Consider the following 12,655-nt stretch of genomic DNA (forward strand, 5'->3'; position numbering starts at 1 on the left):
CGGGAAATTAAATCCGGAATACACTTTTAAAACCAGCGAACTTAACTGATAGTACCGTCAGAGTAGGGGATGTTCGTAAACCTCCGTCAGTCTTAGCTTCCAGATGACACGCGACTAAGTTAAATGATAGGAAATGAATCGACCAAACACAATCCTACTATAATTATAATTGCAAAATTTCTTAATAAGAAAGAATTTCAAATGAAAGTAAAAATGGATGTCCCTCTCGCTTCCTTTCAAGTACGTGAACTACGGTCGTATAGTATCGCGGTGAACTCCCTACTTGGGAAAACTAGGTAGTTTTTCGAGTTCGGTAACTAATTGTATAAATTTGGGGTGGAGAGAATCATTAAGAAGTCGCCGATCTTTAATTCAACAAATAATAAAGAGAGGTGGAATATCGTACGTACAGAATCGTTTAACGAAACGGAAAATGGTTATACTAGATTGTTCTGTGGATAGAAAAATATTTATATTTTAAATATATGGAACAAAAAATGTTTTTAACGATCCGAAAAAAAATGATTTGAACGATGCGAAAAAAATGTTTTGAACGATGCGAAAAAAAGTTTTCAACGATTCAAAAAAATATTTTTTTAACGATTCAAAAAATATTTTTTTAACGATGCAAAAAATGTTTTCAAAAATGATTGGAACGATGCAAAAAATCTTTTTTAAGGATGCAAAAAATTATTTATTTAACGATGCAAAAAAGTTTTCAACGATGCGAAAAAAATGATTTGAACGATGCGAAAAAATGTTTTTAAACGATGCGAAAATAAATTATTTGAACGATGCGAAAAAAGTTTTGAACGATGCGAAAAAAAATGATTTGAACGATGCGAAAAAAATGTTTTGAACGATGCGAAAAAAATGTTTTGAACGATGCGAAAAAAAGTTTTCAACGATTCAAAAAAATATTTTTTTTAACGATTCAAAAAAATATTTTTTTAACGATGCAAAAAATGTTTTCAAAAATGATTGGAACGATGCAAAAAATCTTTTTTAAGGATGCAAAAAATTATTTATTTAACGATGCAAAAAAAGTTTTCAACGATGCGAAAAAAATGTATTTGAACGATGCGAAAAAAATGTTTTTAAACGATGCGAAAATAAATGATTTGAACGATGCGAAAAAAGTTTTGAACGATGCGAAAAAAAATGATTTGAACGATGCGAAAAAAATGTTTTGAACGATGCGAAAAAAATGTTTTGAACGATGCGAAAAAATGTTTTTAACGATGCGAAAAAAGTTTTCAACGCTGCGAAAAAATGTTTTTAACGATGCGAAAAAATGTTTTCAACGCTGCGAAAAAATCTTTTTAAGGATGCAAAAAAATATTTTTTTAACGATGAAAAAAATGTTTTCAACGAAGCGAAAAAAAAATGTTTTCAACGAAGCGAAAAAAAATGTTTTGAACGATGCGGAAAAAATGATTGGAACGATGCAAAAAAAAATCTTTTTTAAGGATGCAAAAAAATATTTATTTAACGATGCAATAAAAAGTTTCAACGATCCGAAAAAAATATTTTGAATGAATGAAAATTTTAACTATCCATAAATTATTTTCAAATATAATCGCTCAGTTTGAAGCAAAAAGCCCACACTTGTTACTTCATAATCCGGTTTTAATATAATTAATTCTATACCAAATATGCGCAGTGACTAAGAATGTTCTTCTCTATCCCCCAATAGATCGATTTCAAAATGACAGCGCTATTTAACATTACGAAAGCAATTTGATAATCACGTGTTGCGGTCAGGTGGATTTGACGTTAATTGCAGCAGACGATTTTATTATGTCTATCCATTTAGTGTAACCACCAAGGCTCGTTCCTTCTAAATATATTTATATAGAAAAAAATCAAACCAAGGGGCACTGAAATATCTTTAAATCTCGACTATACTCATGTGGCATTTAAAATGAAAGCATATACAACTGTATAGCGACCATAAATAAACCAGAAAGGCTCCGAAATAGCGCGTTCCCGCAATACGAGTACCCAAACTACGCTAATTAGCAATTCCAAAATTAAATTATCCGTCACGCTTGAATTGAGTTCTAAATGGGGTACAAGCGCCGAATGTCTATAATGTTATTCCTCGACTAATTAGTGTAGAGTCACCGCGATGAGACTGCGTTTTATTTTCACAAAGAACGTTATTCTCGAAAGGGTACGGCGGAGTCTAAAACAACCACAAAATAATAACGTAAGCCTCGGTCGCGTTAGAAAAGCCACGTTTGTTCTTGAAACCGTTCCGTATGGAAACACAATAAACAAATTTCCCATTCTCTCTTAGTAGAAAGGAAAAATTCTGAACGGTATTTTTAAAAAAGGTTAAATCCTGAATATTTAATTTATTTAAATTGTAGCCTAAAATTAATGTATTTGATTGGCACGCTGCTGTGAACACAATTCGTAACGATTTCTTTTATATTTACCTTTAAAAAATATCCTAGGTTACGCTTCAGTTATTTCGAAATTTTTAGTTCCTAAACTCGTTTCATTATTTAACAAGGTGAATGTTAGTTAAAGTTCAAAAAAGCATTGAGCGTAGAATTATGGGAACTTACGCGCATAAATACATACCAGAGTTTCTATGAAATTGTTATCAATGTCGCATTTCTAAACATAGAAATGAAGCTTCAACAGTGATGGGCATTTTTAGAAATTGTAACTCTCACAATCATCCTCAATTCGCATTTACAGAAATTGAACTCCACTGTAGCTCATCTCATAAACTATTTTCCTCACACTCCAAATACAGTTCTGGAAAATAATAGCTAATCTTACATCTATCTCCAAATGTAATTTCTAAGTATTCATTGAGTCTTGGGCCCGCTAAAGGTGGGCTTACCCGAACCGACCCGAGCCCGGGTTTGGTTTAATTTTATAATTATTTCCGGGCCGAGTCGGGTTGGCCTTTTTTTTAACGGGTCGGGCTATTTACATAAAATTGACCAAGTCGGGTCGGGCTTTTTATATATTAGTGATTGGGCCTTCAAGTTTCTATTTTATTCACAACAGCAAATCATTATCACGTGTTAATCATACTCTTGTCACGTTCAGTAATTTTTAACCGTTTCTCAAAGAGCTCCAAGCGCCATCTACTGACAACATTTTCTCGGGCCGGGTCGTGTCGGGTTTTAACTTTGGCGGGACGGGTCAATTTTCGAAATGAATAATTTTGGCGGGCCGGGTCGTGTCGGGTTTTAAATTTTTTAATTTTTTAATCGGGTCGGGTACGTTCGGGCTTTAAAACTAGCCGGTCGGATTCATATCTGCTACGTTCACACGTAAGTTGTAGGAAACGGATTGAATCGGTTTAAAATGAGTTAGGCTGAAAAGGTTTTAAAGGAATTGTATAAACCAATCGATTTGAATCGATATAAAGACAAAGTGTGAACGCGGCTTTAGATAACTATGTAGTTAAATTACGCAAAAAGGTAGAAAGGTCCAAAATTAAAAGGGCCCAAAAAAGCTAAACCATAAGAAATTTGAAGTGATGATAAAACTGACGAAATACTCGGACCAATAGGTTTTCGAGGATAAAATGAAAACGCGAAACTTGGACCAAATAGATCTTCGAATCAAAAACCAACTGCAATTAAAATAGCCAGAATGTCCAGTGGTAGACCGGTTTCGCCCTATTTGGAGCTCGATGAGCACCGTGCGGGAAATCTGCCTTGCGACTAACTTAATTTGAAAAGATAAGCTAAGCCTAAACATTAAAAATTTCAAAACGCGTTGCGTAGCAACGGAAAGTCAAATAGGCGATTCAAATTTTAGTTTTTAAAACGAAAACATTTGAGAGAGTTGGCCGTTTTCGGTCAATCGAAATCTGGCAGCCTTGCCTGCCTTCCGGCCTGTATCTCCATACCAAAAATGGCCGACGATTTCTAAACTGATCTACGGCATTTTTGACCGTTATTTTGAATTATCGACCACTTTAATTGGTGGAGAATGAAATATACGATAATTTAAAGTTAACAAAAACCACCTATGCACTATAACTTTAAATTTAGATAACCATAGCTATCCTCTCATTCCTGTCGAAAGTGAAATATCTTATGCCACCTTTTGCAAAATCACGATAATCCATTTTCCCGGAAATATCAAATTAACATCAATTAAAATAATTCAAATACGCTTTAATTATTTTACTGCTTAGTGTCCTAAAAATTAGAATAATAACCATTACTAATTTTATTTATATTATTATTATTATTATTATTATTAACATTAAACATCTATTTCAATTTAAGTTTATTTATTTATTGAACAACAACTGCTTATGTGCAGAAAGACAAATAATTAGTGTTGTTAATTTTCCGGAAAAATAAAATGCGGAAAATGTTCCAGAAAAGTTTCCGGAAAATTTTCCGCAAATCAGAAAAATAAATATTTGAAACATAAATTACCTTTTAAGGGTTTTTAATGTTTTTAACTTTTTATTGATGTAAAATTTCTAATATCAGTAAACAAACTACAAAACATTAATATTGTAACATTGTTTAATCAGTTTAAACTAGTCTAGAGGTTTAGTTTTACTTTCAGATTTGAAAAAATAAGGCGAAAATACCGCTTTACTTCAATTTGCAAACAATATATTAGACTAATCATGGAATAAAAACGTTTTTTTTATTTTTTTCGGAAAAATACGGAAAATTATCCGGAAAAAAGGCCTCGGTCATTTTCCGGAAAATTTTCCGACTTACAACACTACAAATAATCAATATAACAAAATAATATAGATAAAAAAAAGAATACAATAAAGAACATATTTTAAAAATCGACGTTGTAAAAGAGGGACAATTTTGAGCGGAATTTGAGATAATTTAACAACTAATAATCTATATATAACGAAGACCAGTTTCGAATTCATAAATGGTCAACAATGATAAGTGTTTTTGACCAGAGAGATTCACCAGTGGTGGGCATTCTCAAAAATTTAAACTCCAATTCGCATTCTTAAAAATTGAGCTGCAATAAAACTCCTCTCACCAACATAAATAATAACGTTGAAGCGCTTCTTAAATTATATTTCAATATTATTTAACTATACTCAGTTGCAGGTTAAGAAAGACAAAATATCTAGTTCATGTGGCGGATAGATATTTGCACGAATTTCCTGTAAATCGGCGGCGGGAATTTCAGATTTGGCCTGTTTACGGTTGAATTTCTAAGTATACCTCCGCGGTAATATAAATTTGGAAAATACAGTTTATCGCGTTATATTTCAAAGTGATTATTAATTAGCATAGATAAGATTAAAAAACCGTTTTAATGATTTATTTTTAGTACTACAAGTGAGGCATACCTAGAAAAATTCCGTTTGGCGAGTCCAGTGTAAGTATAGAACGGGTAATGCCGAGATTACCACGTTGACGTACATAAACTAAAAATACCCTCTAATGGAGCTTAAAAATAATAATCTACATTAAATATTTATTGATCACTTTGAAGTTTACGCAATAGACCTTAAACACGGCGTAGGAACCTTTAGGAATTCAACAGAAAATAGGTAAAATTCGAAATTCCTGCCGCCGATTTACCGGAAATTTGTTCCAGTATCCTTCCGCTAAATGTACTAGATATTTTGCCTTTCTTAACCCGCAACTGAGTATATCCTCGTTATGTTTGCTAGTCTTTCTTATCCGTTTAAGTAAGAACGCGTAGTAGTAACTAAGAACAAGGACAGTAGATACAGGGACGAGAAAGTGTATTGGCGGCCTCTGTTGGAATATATCACCTAAAACGACCTAAACGCGAGGAGAGTTAGTTGTAAACAAAAAAATGGCGGCCACCTAATTTTAGCGGTGCTTAACGAGGCTTAAGTGTTCAAAACAAATGGGCATTTTATTATTTACGCTCGTAGTTTTATTTTTAATTTAACATCAAAATGGTAAAAACTAACTACAATAATACTGTCCATAGTGAACCACGCCTTAACAATGGCCGCGATTTGTTTACATCTAACTCCTCGTGAATATGAAGACGTTTAAAATCGAATTTTTTTTCCTGCTTTCTCGTCCCTGTATCTACTGTCCTTGCTAAGAACAAGGTACGATTATATTGACCCTCAGCTGCCATGATCTTATACTTCTCAGAATGCTTACGCCCAACAAATTTGTCTGTAGCGCCATCTGGACAACGCAAAAGTAGGTTTTTTTTCACTAATTTTGAAAATTGTAAGCCAAGTTCTCACTTAATTATCATTAGAATTTAAAATTTTCTACAGCTTCGTTCCACTCTTTTCCGCGCGAAGTTTGGTTCATCCCAAGTGCTCTCATTGGTCGCATTTCTCTCACTCATCTCATAATGAGAAGATCGTGCCCATCACCAAGCTTAACCAGTTGAACAAAAACGTTCAGGGTTCCCCGTAGCTTTTTTTGTTACAAGTTTTGGATACGTTTACACCTTTCCCCGTAAAGACGTGGGGCTCAATTTCTCTAACGTCGATACGTCAATCAAAAACACCGTTATCTAATGAAATATCTGGCGAAAAATGCGATAGTATCCATACCCTTTTGTATAAGTTAACCCTGAACTCGTATCGAGTGGGAATTCATACTTATGGGGGAAATGTCTTCCACTAGAAAAAATTAAACCTGTAAAATTATAAATACATTACGCTAAATATAAAATTAAGCATTCATAATGGACAAAATAACGATCTTTGGAAAGCCTTTACATATTTTAAATTATGGCGAAAATATGACAAATGAGATAACGAGTCTTATTAGATTAAAAACTACCGAGGCGAAATTGGATTTGGGGATTTAAAAGGTCGATCGTTCCCAACCAAAATGGGACACCGCAATTTTCCAATGAAAACGCCTGAAATTTGCCCTCCACAACCATCATACTTAACAGGAAACACTATTTTCAGTGGCAACCAATTAATCGACAAAGGCTTAGTCCACGATACAGTCAAAGAGCGAGAACGCGGGTACAGTCTGTAAGGTTCAACCCCGAGATAATGGGGCACGTACTAAAATAAAATCGCGTAAGCCGACCATAGTTACGTAAAAGGGCGAGAAAAGGTGTTTTATTTTTCCCTTATCTCCGCCGGTGTATCGATAATTTTAAATAACTTTTCGCTGCGAATATAATTAATGGAAAAAAGGCTTAACGAGTATTTTTCCCGCTAGCCCAAATAATTACCGGTACCCAGCCCTCCCCGCAATTTACTCGCAGCGCAACGGTCCAAATTAATAAGCCAAATTCCCCCAGTCAGTCTCGAGGGGGCGTGACCATCGCGAACGTAACACACGCGTCACTGACCCACTTTCCCCCGCATAAACAAAATAATGAAGTTACGAATAGTGGCGCTTATTGTTCGGTACATTATCTTAATTTATTAACGGTAACTAATAAAATCATAAGGCACCCCACGCCCTAATGTCAGAAATGTCTCTTTATTTTCTGTGTCGCACTAAATGTCATTTTTCTACCTGACTAATACGTTGTTGCGCTTATCGCCCGATGATAGACAACGTCAAAGAAACACCACGCATTTTCTTCAGAAACCCACATTTTATTTAAAAAAAAGAGCACTTTACGTAATCAAGGCGTACTTAGCAAAAGTAATTACCGAAAATCAACTTAATTTTTTGGCTCAATTATATCTCGGATAAAAACGTATAAAAAGTTCCAAATTAATATCACCAGGGGGAAATTTATAAGATTTAATTGAGTGGGTAAAAAATTAAATTTTTCACGCTTTAATATAAAAAGAATATCGATACGGTCGATTGATGATCGATGAGACGCGACAATATGTCAATGTCATTATATAGTTTGGTTTATTATAAATCGATTGTAGAAGGCGACACGATAGTTTTAAAGAAGTCCCAGCATTACGTTATAAAATTTAGTACTCTTTTCACAGACTATATTAAGTGAATAAAAAATTAAAAATCGTACACAGCCACGCGCATATTTAAAACGACCACGTGCGATTACGATCTTTGAAAAAGGAAATGATTTATGCTAAAAGAAATTATTCGCTTAAAAATGAAAACCGTCTAAAGGAAGGGTTTTTAAATTCAAAACGTTTGAATCTCGATGGTGTCGCGCATTTTTTCGTCGCACGTGTAATTATTTATTCTGATCATAAAATCGAATCACGTGGGCTTAGCAATATTTAAAGGATTATAAAATTAGCGAATAAGTAGATTAGTCCATTATGAAAAGGGATAATAAAGCTAAACCCTAAAACATTTTTAAGAAATTTAAAAACTTACAAATAGCTCGTACCTATAGGTCTTCTAGCAAACAAAAATACGCAAAACTCGGACCAATTAGACCTTCGAGTGTAAAACTAAATTAAATAAAATAGCCACAAATTCCAACGGTAGACCGGTTTCGTCCTATTTGGCTATTTTATTTAATTTAATTTAGTTTTACACTCTAAGATCTATTTGGTCCGAGTTTCGCGTCTTTTTGTTTGCTCGAAGACCTATCGGTACGAGCTATTAGTAAGTTTTTAAATTTCTTCAAATTTGTTTAGGGTTTAGTTTTATTATCCCTTTTCATAATGGACTAATCTACTTATTCGCTAATTTTATCATCCTTTACAATGCAGTCTATAGGTGGTTCCTTTTAACTTAGCAATATTTATCTGCATTTGTCAAATCAATTTATTTTAAGATCTATTACGAGAAAGGAAAACGCCTTTTAAAAATACAAAATTTTATAAAATTCACTGGAATATATATTGACTTACCCAATTTTTCTTTATTCAAGGGTGATGGATTCGGCAAACCTTTTTTTGCTGGGCCGCTATTTTTAACACGTAAATATATCCTTGAATTCCACTGCGCCTATATTATGTCTAAGCCTAAAATCTTCCGACCGCCTTTCCACCAAAACGTTTCTGGATTCACTAATCAAGAATGTTTCGTCCTCGATTTTGGGGCCAAAATGTTTCGCTAAGAATAAAAAAGACAAGGGGATGCTTTGCTAATCCCCCCTCTTACGATACATTTAACTATAGTCCAAGTTCGGTAGCGGCTGATAACTCTGTTAAGAGCGTCGATACGATGTTGCACAGAGCGTATAGTCACCACAGCGATACGAGCGACTCGCTCAAAATGGGAGTATACATGTGTTATTTTTTTTCGCGTTACTATCAGTTATATACGCGTTCTTTTTCTTTGTCTACATGTTCGGTAAGGGCGAAGCCGCATTTTATCTGCGTCTATAAAGGTATATATTCTCTTCCACATCACTTCAAAAACACTCTAGGCCTAGCCAATGAACTTTCGAGCAAACATCGAGATACGCGCAACCTTTGCGCCTGTTTTTTCCCCGACAATGGCATCCCAAAAGTATATTAAACTTTTTCACAGATTCAATAATAATGTTTTGATAAAAAAAAACGAATACAAAAATGGCGTCCATGCGTGGAATGAACGTACCAATTTAACGGGAAAATATTAAGAATGTATTTATACTTGGGGAGAAGGACCATCAGCGGCCATCCTTGGTTGAAATTTCTCCCCACGAATGAGAAGGGGGAAGGAAACACGGCATCAGAGTGAACTTTAATCGGATGACGTCAGCTATAAGGAACCAATGAGATATCCGGCTGATTTGGTTTTTGTTAGAAGGAAGCAACGAGCGTGAGTGGGATTTTAGAACCAAGCTAAAAAATCGAAGATGAATTAATATATTATTTTATAATAAAGAGGTTTAGAAACTACCGTTGAAACTTTCAAAATATTTCCAACTTGATGAAAGCGCGGTTGAATTCTCGACGTTATCATACTTAATATCGCGTGCTGAACCTCTGTGTTAGAATTTCTCGGACTCCGTTTGAATATAGTACCGAGAGATATTTAAATAATTTACACGTCTAGGCTATCATTTAAAATTAATTATGTAAAAGTATTAAACCCGTTTTATATTTATTAGGTTATTATACTTTATTATAAAGATGTTTTTATCTGTCTCTCTACGAAATGAGATCGGCCGACCTTAGCCCCAAAAGAAAAAGAGGGAAAAACTGTTATCGTCGTGGGCCTAAATCGTGATTGAAGAAATCAATTTTAAAAGCCACCCGAAGACTAAAAGAGTTCACGAGAAATTCAATAAGAATTTTTAACTTGGTCAAGGGAAATTTCACTGCAGTAACTTTTACATGGTTCAATCGTATCGTCTAGGTTGGCCACATGATATTTGCAAAAGTTCATACTTGATATTTGCAAAAGTTCATACTTGATATTTGCAAAAGTTCATACTTGATATTTGCAAAAGTTCATACTTAATATTTGCAAAGGTTCATACTTGATATTTGCAAAAGTTCATACTTAATATTAGCAAAGGTTCATTTTTAATATTGGCAAAAGTTCATACTTAATATTGGCAAAAGTTCATACTTAATATTGGCAAAAGTTCATACTTAATATTTGTAAAAGTTCTTACTTAATATTTGCAAAGGTTTATATTTGATATTTGCCAAGGTTTATATTTGATATTTGCCAAGGTTTATACTTGATATTTGCAAAGGTTTATACTTGATATTTGCAAAGGTTTAGATTTGAAATTTGCAAAGGTTTAGACTTGATATTTGCAAAAGTTTAGACTTGATATTTGCCAAGGTTTATATTTGATATTTGCCAAGGTTTATACTTGATATTTGCCAAGGTTTATACTTGATATTTGCCAAGGTTTATACTTGATATTTGCCAAGGTTTATACTTGATATTTGCCAAGGTTTATACTTGATATTTGCCAAGGTTTAGACTTGATATTTGCCAAGGTTTAGACTTGATATTTGCCAAGGTTTAGACTTGATATTTGCAAAGGTTTAGACTTGATATTTGCAAAGGTTTAGACTTGATATTTGCAAAGGTTTAGACTTGATATTTGCAAAGGTTTAGACTTGATATTTGCAAAGGTTTAGACTTGATATTTGCAAAGGTTTAGACTTGATATTTGCAAAGGTTTAGACTTGATATTTGCAAAGGTTTAGACTTGATATTTGCAAAGGTTAGTCTTGATATTGGTAAAGGTTTATACATGAAATTGGTAAAGGTTTATACATGAAATTGGTAAAGGTTCATAATCTATATTTTGTAAAAGTTCATAATCTATATATTTGTAAAAGTTTATAATCTATATATTTGTAAAAGCTCATAATCTATATATTTGTAAAAGTTCATAATCTAAATATTTGTAAAAGTTCATAATCTATATATTTGTAAAAGTTCATAATCTATATATTTGTAAAAGCTCATAATCTATATATTTGTAAAAGTTCATAATCTATATATTTGTAAAAGTTCATAATCTAAATATTTGTAAAAGTTCATAATCTAAATATTTGTAAAAGTTCATAATCTATATATTTGTAAAAGTTTATAATCTATATATTTGTAAAAGTTCATAATCTATATATTTGAAAAAGTTCATAATCTATATATTTGTAAAAGTTTATAATCTATATATTTGTAAAAGTTCATAATCTATATATTTGTAAAGGTTCATAATCTATATATTTGTAAAGGTTCATAATCTATATATTTGTAAAAGTTCATAATCTATATATTTGTAAAAGTTCATAATCTATATATTTGTAAAAGTTTATAATCTATATATTTGTTTAAATTATATTATATTTTTCATATTTTTTTTTGTCGGTTTGGCGTCCCATAATTTTTTTATTCGGTGAAATTGAAAGAAAAACCAGAGTTTCCCGGGGATTTAAACTTTTAAACCAATTTCTATTTATAAATTTTGATCTATGTCGTCTTCGAGGCGCTCGACCGTTTACGTAAGATAAGGCGACTGAGAGAAGAATGAGAATTTTGTTCCTTAAAGTTTCTCTTTTATCAGGGCCCAAAATGTCTCGATAGATGACGTTGAAGACAGGGGGGGGCTGATTCTTTTCCGCCCGCCATCTTGGAGATTGGCATTGCCTTCCAGCTGAGCTTTGGCATCTCCAATTTCACTTGTCTTAACATCGCCTTCCCCCCCTTTTTATGTTCCCCTCCATTGAGAACATTTTATTATTTTATTCCCGAAACTATGGCACGATCACTGAAAAGTTTACAAGGGGGGAAATGATAACGAAATTTGGAAAAAGGGGGATGTTTTGAGTGGCACCCAACGTGTGCAATCCTCGTACAATAACTTACCCGAAATTGCCGCTTATAAACGACAGAATTAACGGGAATCGTAAATCGTGTAATTTCACTTTTCCTTCTAAACCTAATTTGAATAACCGCTATTTACGCGCAATTTTATTACGGTTTTAGCCTAAATTCCGAATATTTACATTATGGAATTAGGCTTTCCGCGAATAGCTTTGTTATTCGTATCTTCAGAAGTAAATACGTCTCTTACCACATAAGTATCTACCTCGAACGTAAAAATGAAACATTTACCTAAGCCGCGGAAACTCACCGCTTACAAGTGTAAAATGTAAATTTTACGCTGCGTGGTAATATTTATTAATAAAACATTTTATTTACCAATAAAGCATAAAACGTTTCCGATGATTTAGTTTTAGAGAGTCATTTTATTTATATATTTCCGCAGCATTATTTATTTTTCCGAAACGTATTTTGTAGAAGCATCAGGACCCTACGAAGGTCTCTCGTATTACCATAAGTAACTTAATAATTGTAAGTATGACACTTCA

At 33.1% G+C, this 12,655-nt stretch overlaps 1 protein-coding gene across 5 annotated transcripts in view; it reads right to left on the reverse strand.

Moving 5' to 3' along the window:
• Pka-C1 (Protein kinase, cAMP-dependent, catalytic subunit 1) overlaps nt 1–12,655 on the reverse strand; it is a 114,986-nt gene that overhangs the window by 91,117 nt on the left and 11,214 nt on the right. Inside the window, exon 1 of one of the 5 annotated variants that reach the window (XM_090179689.1) lies at nt 8,735–8,905. The exons of the other annotated variants lie outside the window; for them this stretch is intronic. The gene's annotated coding sequence lies outside the window, so the exon portion shown is untranslated. Of the gene's footprint in view, nt 1–8,734; nt 8,906–12,655 lie in introns of those variants that run through there. 5 annotated transcript variants of the gene reach the window in all.

This window comes from Leiobunum rupestre, chromosome 6 (assembly GCF_980474605.1).
Source record: "Leiobunum rupestre chromosome 6, qqLeiRupe1.1.hap1, whole genome shotgun sequence".
Classification (NCBI taxonomy): domain Eukaryota; kingdom Metazoa; phylum Arthropoda; class Arachnida; order Opiliones; family Sclerosomatidae; genus Leiobunum; species Leiobunum rupestre.